Here is a 14,037-nt window from a genome sequence, read left to right on the forward strand (position 1 = left end):
GTGATTTCAAAGGGGCGCTGACTAGGACCTGGGGACGGAAGAAAAATAAATCTGTTTCTTGCTTTGTTAGGTTTGGCGCTAAGGTGCGATTTGCACAATAGTGTATGTGTTTCTTATATTGCTTCCATATGTTTAAACAATCAGTAAGATAACATTGTTGTATTGATAGCGTGATTGCATTGTTTAAGGTCTCTGAATCATACTGCCATACTGGGGAAAGGTTTATTTTTCTGCGCAGAAAAGGTGTTTGAAAGTGAACGTGTGCTTGTGACATGAAATAGGAGTACTGTGTGTTTCCTATTGGCCTAGGTACCGTGTGTTGGTCCTTAAGACTTGGCAGGCGTCTGACAAGGCAGAAAGCTACTGGGTGTGTACACATAGCAGGTGTATTGCAGCAAGGACAGGGATTTTGTACCTTGGAGAAAACAAGTAGGTTTTCGAAATTCGGCCCTCAAATAGTGGTCGCAAAGGTCCATTGATCAGTTAGGTTCTCTGGGCATTGCGGTTGGACCGCACGGTTGGGCAGACAGTGATTGTGACTGGGGGTAGTGGACGAAATCACTGAAAAGGGTGAGAGTTATTGGAACTCTTAAATGCTAACAGTGGAAAGTACTCAAAAAGGAAGCTTAGATGAAGCTTGTGTGGATTCATCTGGAGTCAGAATAAGTGCATAGGCATTATTTTGATCCTCGTTGTGTGTGCTGGCAGTAACGCTCAACGGTTGGTAGCACATAACGGGAAGAAGCCGAGACAGAGCTTTTGCGGAGATCTGTCTGAAAGCAGGATAATCTCATAGGAATATCCTGCTCCTCTTGTGCACGCTGTCCGCAATGCTTATCAGGCCGGTTGTGCACAAGAGAAGGAGTGTGTGAACGTAGCTCTCAGGAATCGTTCACTGGTCCACATACTAGTGAAAAGTGCTTAGCGTTTTCCCAGATGGGTGCCAGGCTGACGCTGGGTATGGTGGACGATGTGCTGCTTTTGGAAGGACCGACAGGTTTGGCAAGGCATATAATGTATACAAAATATGGTGCGTATACAACTGCATACTGTAATGTATGGGTTAAGATGACCAGAATGTGTGTGAAACCTTTTCCTAAAATTGGCAGTTTTGATGCGGAGGTGTTGAATAATGTTAGGGATAGCATCTGTGTGGTGAAATCTCTAAAGAAATGAATAAAGTATAATGATTGTTTAAAACTATGGCAACATGAGGGGAACACATGGCTTAGCGCCATGCACGCAACGCAAAATAGCGTCGCGCTCACGACGCAAGGGAGCGCGCAAGCAATGCTAAATAGCACGGTGTGCGCGCCTCAAGGGAGCATGCACGCACGGCAAGGTAGCATTGCCGAAGGTGCAGGCATTAGCGCAAGCAGACCTCCGCCGCCCTATGCGGCTGAAGGTTCAGGTACAGCTGATACCAAAAATAATAAAAATGTAACAAGTAACTTGTACCCTATCCTGAGTAAGTATAAGTAAAATGTTTATGAATCAGATGATGAACCTGTTGTAGTATCTGCCATTTCACATGCTGTTCAAATGTTAGCTATTCCACCGCAGCAAGTATAGGGAGTGACCCCACCAGGTATAGCAGCAGAGGTGATCCTATCAGCTGTAGCGCCACCAACAGAAGCGACAGCTGCAGTTGGTGGAAGTAATATAATACGTAGCAGTAGTAGACTGAACCCCCCAAGTACCAAGGCCAAAGATAGCGATGTGGTAGGTGTCCATCCTGTCCGGACAATAACAGTTCCCAAGGGAATCCAGACGCAAACGGTGTAGTGCCTACAAGGGATGTAACTATGCATTGTACATGGACGAGAGCAGAGCTGCATTCTATATTGTCAGACTTTCCCAACCCTAGAAAAGAATTAGCTAAATGCCAAAAATTTGTTAAGGATCTCGGTAATGCTCACGAGCCAACCAACAGGGATTGGCGAGTGGTATTACGGGCATGTCTTCCATCTAATACCGATGTGAAAAGATTCATCACGGCCTGTGTATTGGATGGAGACAATCCCTTAACTGATGAAAGTAACCAAGATAACATTGCCCGCATAGTCACCCAATTGGCCGTATATATTCCAGTAGTAGTGAACTGGAGTAAAATTTTCACCATTAAACAGAAGGAGAGTGAGTCTGCAGCAGATTATTTCACCCGAGCACTGCAGACTATCACCCAGTACACTGGGATAGAAGACATAAAAGACAACACATACCACAGGGAAGTAGCAGTCACGGTACTTATGGATGGTCTTAAAGACAACCTAAAGACCAGGGTTCAGACCTCCCAGCCTAACTGGAGGGGAATCACGGTAGATGCTCTCAGGGAATCTGCTATTGAACATGATAAAAACATCCTCAGGAAAAGAGAAACACAAAGCAAAAAGCTAATGGCTGTTAGAAGCTTTGGAAGCAATGTATATACAGCCACTAGAGACATGTACACCTGCGCAACTACATGCTCTCAGTACATACCATTCTGCGCAGCCACACACGCATCAGCAACAAAACACATATCAACATAACTCGCCTCAACACACATACCATACACAGCCTCAAACTCTTCATGTACCCCAACCCACACAACAACAACCTTTCAACACATATTCACGAAGGTGTTATAACTGTAATCAGATAAGACACATAAGTAGAAACTGCAGGGAGAAGAGGAGGGGGCCACCTTACCAGGGGGCACCTAAACACCCACAGAAGTCAGGACAGTTCCAACAGTCATCAGCACACATAGTGGCAGTAAATGCTTTACTTGAAGAAGATAGTCAGTGCTAGGGGTCAGGTAATACCTGTAGTCTACAGCCAGTCAGGTTAACTGAGAATACTGGGGAAGAACCTACAATGACAGTTGATGTAGCTGGTACTAAACATACTTTTCTTATAGACACAGGGGTGACCAGGTCAGTGATAAAATCTCCATTAAATTTTCAGGTTACTAACAAGACCATACCAGCCATAGGGGTAACTGGTAAAGTGCAACATTATCCTTTAACCAAATCCGCAGAGGTTACTATCGGACCATTGCAAACCAAACATTCTTTTCTCTTGGCAGCAGTGGCTCCTACTAACCTACTGGGAAGGGATTTGTTGTGTAAAATGGGATGTGTCATTTACTGTACCCCTGATGGTATATTCCTAGATATTCCAGAGAAGGTTGCACATGAGGTAAGGGATATATTGGACACCCCACAAAGACTAATGTTGCACTCTACCATTCTAGAGCAAATTTCACCCCAGGTAAAGGAAATGTTGTTACAAATACCAGGGTCCCTCTGGACCAAAGATGGACAGGACACTGGATTGATGGCAAATGTAGCTCCCGTAATGATAAATCTAAAAAGTGGTAGGCACGCTACAAAAATTCCCCAGTACCCGTTAAAACCAGAAGTAGAGATAGGGGTTTATCCCATATTTGAGCGGTTATTGCAACAGGGAATTTTAGTCCGTACAGCAAGTGTAGCCAATAGTCCCATTTTTCAAGTGGAGAAGGCTGGGAGGAGGGGCTATAGATTAGTACAGGACCTTAGAGGGGTTAATAAAGTAGTTGAGAGCCAATTCCCCGTAGTGCCAAATCTAGCTGTCATCCTTATGCAGATTCCTCCATCCGCAACCCATAATGGATCTGTTCTAATTCAATATGTAGACAATTTATTGTTATGCTCTGATTCATTTATGTCATGTTTAAATGATACTAAACTGTTGTTACTTCATCTCTCACAAACAGGGCACAAGGTTGCAAAGGACAAATTGCAGCCATGCCAGACTAGGGTCAAATATTTGGGACACTGTCTAACCCAGGGGCTACGACATTTGACAACTGACAGAATACAGGCCATACAAACCATGACACTGCTGCAAAACCAACAGCAAATCCATACCTTCTTGGGAATGTGTGGATACGTGTAAAGGAAAAGGGAGAGATTCCGCACAGAACCAAAAATTTAGAAAATATTAGAAAATATTATAACCAACCATATTACATTTATACCAATTAAACCTACAGTCATATTTTACTGATCATGCCCAAACCCGTCTGATCTTGGAAGCGATACAGTAAAAGCCTGGTTAGTACTAGTATGGGAGACCGTCTAGGAAGACCTGGTACTGTAGGATAAAAATATCTGCACTGTTTTATTGGGGTTAATGGTATTTTCCTATTTCATCTTAGTATATTCACTATTTTTCTTGTGTGGTATGTGAATTGCAGAAATTGTCCTAATAAATATTTTCGCCAATTTATTTATATGTGTTATTATTGGTACCACTAAATATTATTTTTAATATTTATATTAAAAGTAAATTTTTAAAACTTAATATCTTTGAATAATTCTTCTAAGTGTGCCCCAACAAAGAGCCTTACTTCTTTCTTTGTGTTTGAATGTGTGGATACTGCAGAATGTGGATCCCAGGTTTTTCTATTTTGGCATTACCATTGCAGGAGTTAGTTTCATCCTCAAAACCCGTTCATGTCACACACACTGAGGAGACAGAGCAGGCTTTACTTAACCTTAAGGATAGTCTGACAAGAGCACCTGCCCTGGGAATACCAGATTATGAAAAACCCTTTGAGTTATATTGTACGGAAGCTGATGGCTGTGTGGCAGGTGTCCTCACACAAAAGCATGGTGACGCTAGTAGACCTGTAGCATACTACAGTGCCCAATTGGACACTGTGGCAAGATCACTTCCAACGTGTTTAAGAAGTGTAGCAGCGACTGCTCTTTTGGTAAATAAGAGTGAGGATGTAGTATTAGGTCATGATATGATTGTTTTTACACCCCATGCTGTATTCTGCCCAAAGTAGACATGTTTCTTCAGCTAAGTTCATGAAATGGGAACTAGCTCTAATGGCACCTGCAAATATCACCATTAAACATTGTAACACTTTAAATCCAGCAACATACTTACCATATGTAACTAGGAAGGCACAAAGGGTGGAGAGAGGTGAGCCACTGGCTGAAGGTGAGTTTTGCAGGTAAACTGATACACATGATTGTATGGAATATCTGAATCAGACCTTTACTGCAAGACCAGACATACGTGATACACCCTTAGAAAATGTAGATTTGACGTTTTACACGGATGGGAGTTGAAATAGACAAACTGACACAGGTGAATTATGCACAGGTTATGCTGTTGTAAATGATGAAGATGTTGTAGAAGCTGAACCACTTGGTCCACTTCACTCAGCACAAGTAGCTGAGCTGGTGGCATTAAGGAGAGCGTGTGAACTTGCAGAAGGTAAGTCAGCTAACATCTACATTGACTCCAGGTACGCCTTCGGGGTAGTGCATGATTTTGGAGCTCTTTGGCGTTTGAGAAATTTTATGACAGCAGCAGGCACACCAGTTGCACACTCATACCACATAAAAGGACTGTTGACAGCAATTCAAAAACCAAAGGCAGTAGCCGTCATTCAGTGTAAAGCCCACACGTGCAAGGAAGACCCAGTGTCACTGGGCAATAACAGGGCAGATGAAGCTGTCAAATGGACAGCAGGTTTAAGAGTGAACATGCCAATTAATCAAATGATGTTTTTTTCAAGCAATTGATGTGCGGAAATTAATTGAGATGCTAAATTTGTGCTCCATACAGGAAAGAGCAGTCTGGAGATCAAAGGGATGTGTCCAAGAGTCCTCTGGATTTTGGAGAGATGGACAAGGTAGGCCTGTTGCACCCAAGGCATATTACCCAACCTTGGCTGAGGCAGCGCACGGTTTGACTCACCTAGGAAATCAAGGTATGTGCAAGTTGGTGTGCACTAGGCTTCTCCTCCCAAGCTGAAAAGAGGGCTATGTCCTGTTTGACTTGCTTGAGGAAAAACGTAGGGAAAACAATCCCTACTGAGCCATCCCACATCCCTCCGACAGACGGACCTTTTCAGGTAATACAAATTGATTTCATCCAATTACCACCCTGCAGGAATCTCAAGTATGTATTAGTTTGTACCAATGTGTTTTCTAATTGGGTTGAGGCATATCCAGCTGCCACTAATACTGCTGCTTTTACTGCTAAAAAGATTGTTCAGGAGTTTGTATGCAGATACGGTATCCCTAGATTCAGGTGATAGGGGTACTCATTTCACAGGTGATGTCTTCCAGAACATGTGTAAGCTCATGGGTATTAATAGTTGACTTCACACCCCCTACCGACCGCAAGCCAGTGCCAAGGTGGAGAGGGTAAACTATACTATTAAGAAAAAACTAAGTAAGACCATGGCAGAGACTGGACTGGGGTGGCTTGAAGCCTTACCGCTCATCCTCCATAGCATCAGAACCACTCCTAGAGCTCCTCTTAATTTGTCCCCCTTTGAAATACTGTTTGGGAAACAACCGCACTTGATTGTAAGTCCACAGAACGATTTGAAAAGTAATAATGAGGTTACGGTAAAATATCTCATAAGCATGAATAAACAGCTGAAGCAGCAGCAGGAGAAATTTAAATTGTTGTCACCTGATATGCCTGAAACAAACTGTCATGATGTTGAACCTGGAGAATTTGTTATGATTCGAAATTTCTTACGTTCAGGTTGTCTGACAGATCAGTGTGAAGGTCCATATCAAGTGTTGCTGACAAGTACAACATCTTTGAAAGTGCCAGAGAGAGATACCTGGGTCCATTCCACTCACTGCAGTAAGGTCAACCAACCGGTGGAGATACAAGGCGGAGCCGAGGCAGAAAACGTAGACTTGTCAATTGTGAGCTTGTTCCGGGAAAGTTAAAGACTGCAGTGAGATACCTGAGCTAGAGAAATTTGCAGTCCACTATTCCAGCAATGGAATGGTGGGCTGGGTTTGCGTTCCTATTTTCTTCCAGAATTCTCATCATCCTTGTTTGGTTCGGGATATCCTGTTTCTGTAAAGGTGGACAGATAATGGAGGGAGAGGTCAATAATGATACCGACGGAGTAGAGTCGGGAGAAGGAGCAATACATTCACCAGGGCAGTATCTGACCAAACTCAGTACAGTAATTAATAGATCTGTTATCCCAGAAACTCGGAGTCATTGTGAAGGTCTGTTGTCTGAGTATGTGTGCAAACTGTGGATCCCTAATTGATGAGAAGTGCATCCAGCGATACCAGTCCAAGGGTAACCTGTATTTGGGTGAGCATCCTTTAGAGGATTACCATTCCTTAGTGGGTAAGGTCTTAAAGCAGACTGAGTGTTAGGTTTGCACTCATGTGCCTCAGGGACAACATAATATAGGTTTAGTACCATTCCCGTTAAATGTCTCTGAGGTTCTTGGATTACAAAAGGGGAAACCGCTGGACGGGAAATTCGTTAAGTCCAAACCTCCAAATTTTAAGCTTCAACTGTACCATGTAGATAGATCCCTGTTATGTTTAAATATCACCAATTCCAATAAACCAGGAAATTGGGAGGTGTCCGGGAACAGTCAGACAATTACCTTTTCACACAGAGCTGATAATGCACCAGTAGATGTGGACTTATACGTAACATTAAAAGTGGAAGACGCTTCCGGTATAAGTATACACTTAGTTCCACCAAGGTAATGATTGGCAGAGTACCAGAAGGGTACTTGGCAGTTATTGTACAACTTAAAACGTGTATCGCTCATATGGGAAAATCTGGGGTAGGATTATTTGTTAGAGAATTGTGTCCGATGATAATGATGCAGTCTATTCCTTATGTACTCCCAGATGATGTGTATTATATATGTGGAAGGAAAGCGCATAAGTGGCTCTCTCCGAGTTCCGAAGGTTTATGTTATCTGGGAAGGGTACTTCCAGAGGTCATGACCCTTACACATGGTGAAATGCTTGGTATCCATAAAAACACACCATCTCTATATCTTCATATGCATTATGAACACCGTGACAAAAGAAACATGATACCTGGTGACATACATGCAGCTACACAGTTGATTAGCGAAACAACTGGTTTCCAAATTTTAGTAGCACTAGATCCCACCAGGATCGCTCTGGGTACTTTAAATTTTAGATACATCCAAGATCTTGCTAAATTAATAGATAATATCACCGAGATGTATGATGACATGTTCAGGCAAGGAGCTACAAGCTTATAAGAAAGAACTTGTGCAACAAAGGCTAGTGTTAAATTATTTAACAGCCATTACTGGTGGGTACTGTGTAACCTTGGCCACCCAGTTTGGTGTCAAGTGTTGCACATACATCACAAATAAGACTAGTGACCCCAAGGAGGTGATAGACCGGAAGATGGATGAAATTCTGCAGCTGAAATGGGAATTTTGAAAGAACCATAATGCTTCACTGGCTGAAGTAGAGGAAAAGATAGAAGAGTGTTTCTCTTGGTTGAACCCTGTGAAATGGTTCTCCAGTCTAGGAGAGTGGGTCCAAGAACTGGTTGCTATTGTGGGTAAGCTCTTGATCCTCATACTTATTGTCATCTTAGTAATTGGCTTATGTGTCAGGTGTGTTCCTAATGTCTTGAAGTGTGGAAAATGTACAAGGGAAAACAGAGAAACAGAGATGATGGTGGTAAGCAATGATATTATGGATACCAAGGTCAAGGAAGAACTGTCTTACAACCCAGAATTAGAGTGTACCATAAGATGATGAAATATAAAATCATGTGGTCATGCATGAATGTATTGTTAAAGTTATTTTCAAACATCCTAGATAATGTAGTGTCAATCCCCCCAAACTTCCTTTATAGGTTCGATGAGATCCCACATCCCACCAATGATCCCTATAGATCCGCAGATGGCGTATAAAGGTTGTTCTACCCTCTTGAAATGCATTATTTAACGGTTCAGTGACCTACTTGTGTCACACCATTTATAACCTTGAATAATACATTATTATGCATGACTACAAAAGGTTAAGATCAGAGTGTGATAGCGTATTGTTTGCTATCAAAGGGTGGTCTGTTGAAGCTGGATGATTGGCTGAGATCAGATCTTTGAAAATATCTGAAGACGCCATGTTTGCGTTGTCTGCACGACGCCATCTGGCGTAGTCAGTATAATATCATTGTGTACGGCGCTATTTAGCGTTGTGTACATCTGCCGTGTTACTGCACACTGTTAAAGTCTTTACATAATAAATGCGCACGGATACACATATGTATTTAAAGACTTTATATATATTTAGAAATGCAAGGTTTGGTCAGTGCTGGGGGACAAGACCTGTGGGCATGTCTGTGACTAGTAATTGAAAAACACACACATACTGTGAGGTGCAGACGAGTGTTTAAATGAACCATTGTCTTTAAGTCTGACTATCATTGTATGCCTAAAGGAACTAGCATTTACATTCCAAATAGGCTGGAGAGGCCTTTGATTACATTGTGATTCTATCAAGTATGTGCTGGCCATCTCTGATCAGAACAACTCCACTGTCTATAATTTTTTAACTTGGGGCCTGATTCAGAGCCACTCGTAAGCAGCTGCTCGTTCGCTCCGAGCAATGTTTGCCCAACTGCGCATGTGTACGGATCGTTATACGCATGCGCGAACCAGTCAGTGCGGACGAAATTCGTTTGTTCGCTTGCCTGCTATTTTGAGTGACAGGAGGAGGCGTATGTGGGTGGTAACAGGGGTTACCACCCACATCTTCAAGGTGCTTGAAAACGGGGAGTGGAGATCCGAACGCAGGCGTGCTTAAAGGTCAAAACGGGCGTTTTAAGGGTGTGCATAATTAATACAGGAGCGTCATTGACCACATCACTGGGTTATTTTATAGCCAGAACTGCTCGCAAGATTGTGGTAGCAAAAACCAACCACAAGAATAGCGAGCAGTTCATACGCTGGTCGATGTACTCGATTAATCTAATAAATAGCAGACATGACGTAGGATGCGAGCGGCCAGGGGTGTATTTTTCAAAAAAACGACCGCAAGTTTTGTTCGCTCGTTCAGACCTAGAGCCGTGAACAGACCGCAAAGAGCGAACGGTTCATTTGAATAGCCACCCCTATTTTCTGGACGAGCGAGCGCTAATTGCGTCCGGCTCTGAATCTGGCCCTTAGTTCAGACAGAAGTAATATCAATATAACCAGTTACTGGATAAAGCTATATATATATATATATATATATATATATATAAATCCATGACACTGATGCACATTTGCATATATATATGTATATATACATACACTTAAACGATCGCATGTGTATCCACAATGCATGCACACATACACACAGTTGCTATTGTAAATATAAACATACAGCGCATGTTTGCACTGTACACAACCACTGCACACAGCGCACCTTTTACGCTGCGTGTAGACGCACAACGCATACTTACATATAATCATAAATATACACTCACTCATAAAAGGTTCCTTCACATTAAATGTAATATTAGAGGTTTTAGTAGCATATAATTATGTTGTGAAATATATGTATATGATATTTAAGGTATACAACATGGTACACATGGCATGTTTGGTACTATACTGACACTCTGTTTATTTCCAGATATTCGAGTCTATCAGCGAGGGAGTCGCCTCTTGCGTTCGATGGTTATGGATCATAGGAAATTATTGGTTAGAATGTATATTCTGTATGTAGTGTCTTAAACCAATTAAAAAAAGACAATGTAATATCAAGAGACTGTGGAGAATTGGGACATACCCCTAGTGAACTGTCCTATGAACTACAGTGTACTACAAAGACCAAGAGCAAGAACCAATGGAATTATGTTTGTCTGTCTACATTGTTGTTATCATGATCTGTTAGGGTATATAACCTGTGTCCCAATCCCAGTCAGTAGCCATTCTTCTTGGATGACCACAGGCTTCTGGAGTGATGACTGTTTACTGAGACCGGTGCGTATGCGTATGTATCAAGCTGCACCTTTTGTATTTAATTGTCTTTGCACTAATTGTAATAGATCATATCGTGTAACTTACTTTTTGTTGCAATAAGAACTTTTTGTGCTTTGGAAACACAGTTGGGCTGGAAAGCAATTATTTATTGCGTGACAGGTAACGCTAAATAGCATCTTGCGATTATTTAGGGGTAACGATATTACGGTATTCATAATTCTCTTTGTCTCTCTTTCTATATTCTCACTGACACTGTCTCACTATGCTCTCTGGGCTGGTTCTGGGTATCTGGATTGGAACCTAAATGCAGACTGCCCACCCCGTCTGACAGGAAGAAAAAGATGTCCGGGCGCCATTGCCATCATGATGTCATAACATGCGACTGACCGCCGGGGACCACCTCCACCCACGTCACCAGACCTCTTCCGCCCTCCAGTGTCCTTCCTCACTAATTTCTATTCTGCCCCCAGTGCCCGGCCCGACTCCACCATAAACCAGGACATTTGTGCGTTCCAAACACGATTGTCGGGACTCCTGGATGGATGTCCAAAAAGTGGCATGATCTCGGAAAACCAGGGATGTATAGCATCCCTAGCGTATGCAGATATATTAAGGTCAAACTTTTCATGTTTATCCAACAAAGTCAATATATGCTACTGCCCTGGGAACCTTCTCTAGAGGGAGCCAAAGGTTACCAACTGCAGGGCCGGATTAACAATGGGGCGGGTGGAACTGAAGCTCCAGGCCCTCCATTGAAAATAGGCCCACAGGATAAATTGCTGGGCAGACAGGAAAATGTTCTTTTTCCTGTCACCACCAACAGGTCACTCACTTGCCGACAGCCAGGCCCCAAACAATCGCTATTTCACCCCCTCCCCCCCACCTTCTGTCAGCTGTCCGTCCGAAACCCCGCCTACCCTCGGACTGACAAAGCCCCGCCCCCAATCCACCCTCACTGAGCACAGCAGTAGACTCTGGGCACTAGTAGACTCTAGCATTGTGCCAGAAATTGCTCAGTGTGTACTGGTTAGTGGATCAGCATAAGTTATCATATATTTTGTACCCAGCTTAAAAATGAATCGACAGCGGCTGCCCGACATGGGTGAAAATCCAGATCGTCCACAGGTAAGTATTTACTAACCTAACCCTAACCCTCCTTAGGGGTGCCTAACCCTATCCTTCCCCCCAGTGCCTATACCTAATCCCCCCTGTAAATGCCTAAACCTAACTCCCCCTTCCCCGCCTCCTAAACCTAACAATACGAGAGCTTCCATACCACCCAGTCTTAACTTGAAATTGAAATTGTGTTTTTGTTGAAATTCTACACATGCAGCTTTTTTCTTTTTTTTTATATGACTACTCACGGATGAGAAGAAATTTAAAGAAAGTGACAAGACAGCCACATGGAATCACCTTTATGAGTATATGGTTATAAGTATATAAGTAGCACTTAAGTACTCTATCACCAGTGTTTTGATTGTATATCATTTACATCTTGTGGCAAAATTAGATTGAGTTTTGAGCTGCTATCTCTAAAAAAAAATGTGCGCCCTGATTACTCTACTTTGGTTTTGCAATTAATATCCTAGCGTCTCATCCCCCATTACTTCAAGTGATTAACAACCACCACATTAATAATAGCCCAGCCTATCTCTCCCATTACATTAAATGTTTAAGCTCCATCACACTAATAAATCAATAGCCCTGCCCCCACCCCCACACTCATTAAAATAAGAGGTTCCATCTCCCCCTCTCCTTCACACTTACCCTCTTTCATCTAGCATTACAGATATCAGCAGGGGTGTCTGACTGGTCCTGCAGGCCACCATAGAGTTCTGGGGATGTGGATCTGTCTGGTTGTGAGGAGCGCTGCGTCCTACTAGATAGCATTACAGATATCAGCAGGGTGTCTGACTGGCCCTGCAGGCCACCATAGAGTTCTGGGGATGTGGATCTGTCTGGTTGTGAGGAGCGCTGCGTCCTACTAAATAGCATTACAGATATCAGCAGGGTGTCTGACTGGTCCTGCAGGCCACCATAGAGTTCTGGAGATGGGGATCTGTCTGGTTGTGAGGAGCACTGCGTCCTACTAGATAGCATTACAGATATCAGCAGAGTGTCTGACTGGTCCTGCAGGCCACCATAGAGTTCTGGAGATGGAGATCTGTCTGGTTGTGAGGAGCGCTGCATCCTACTAGATAGCATTACAGATATCAGCAGGGTGTCTGACTGGTCCTGCGGGCCACCATAGAGTTCTGGGGATGTGGATCTGTCTGGTTGTGAGGAGCACTGCGTCCTACTAGATAGCATTACAGATATCAGCAGGGGTGTCTGACTGGTCCTGCAGGCCACCATAGAGTTCTGGGGATGTGGATCTGTCTGGTTGTGAGGAGCGCTGCGTCCTACTAGATAGCATTACAGATATCAGCAGGGTGTCTGACTGGTCCTGCGGGCCACCATAGAGTTCTGAAGATGAGGATCTGTCTGGTTGTGAGGCCACCATACAGTTCTGGGGATGGTGATCTGTCTGGTTGTGAGGAGCACTGCATCCTACTAGATAGCATTACAGATATCAGCAGGGTGTCTGACTGGTCCTGCAGGCCACCATAGAGTTCTGGGGATGTGGATCTGTCTGGTTGTGAGGAGCGCTGTGTCCTACTAGATAGCATTACAGATATCAGCAGAGTGTCTGACTGGTCCTGCAGGCCACCATAGAGTTCTGGGGATGGGGATCTGTCTGGTTGTGAGTAGTGCTGTGTCCTACTAGATAGCATTTCAGATATCAGCAGGGTGTCTGACTGGTCCTGCAGGCCACCATAGAGTTCTGGGGATAGGGATCTGTCTGATTGTGAGGAGCGCTGCGTTCTACTAGATAGCATTACAGATATCAGCAGGGTGTCTGACTGGTCCTGCAGGCCACCATAGAGTTCTGGGGATGGGGATCTGTCTGGTTGTGAGGAGCGCTGCATCCTACTAGATAGCATTTCAGATATCAGCAGGGTGTCTGACTGGTCCTGCAGGCCACCATAGAGTTCTGGGGATGGGGATCTGTTTGGTTGTGAGGAGCGCTGCGTCCTACTAGATAGCATTACAGATATCAGCATGGTGTCTGACTGGTCCTGAAGGCCACCATAGAGTTCGGTGGACGGGGATCTGTCTGGTTGTGAGGAGCTCTGCGTCCTACTAGATGGCATTGCGGATCAGGATGGCTGGAATAAATCACTTGTTAGCTGAGCAGCTTTTGATGT

At 43.6% G+C, this 14,037-nt stretch overlaps 1 pseudogene; it reads left to right on the forward strand.

Moving 5' to 3' along the window:
* The first annotated feature begins 4,013 nt into the window (after positions 1-4,013).
* LOC148522223 (5S ribosomal RNA) lies at positions 4,014-4,131 on the forward strand (annotated as a pseudogene).
* The last annotated feature ends 9,906 nt before the right edge of the window (positions 4,132-14,037 follow it).

Source organism: Taudactylus pleione, unplaced genomic scaffold (genome assembly GCF_031769625.1).
Source record: "Taudactylus pleione unplaced genomic scaffold, aTauple2 ptg000149l, whole genome shotgun sequence".
NCBI lineage: Eukaryota > Metazoa > Chordata > Amphibia > Anura > Myobatrachidae > Taudactylus > Taudactylus pleione.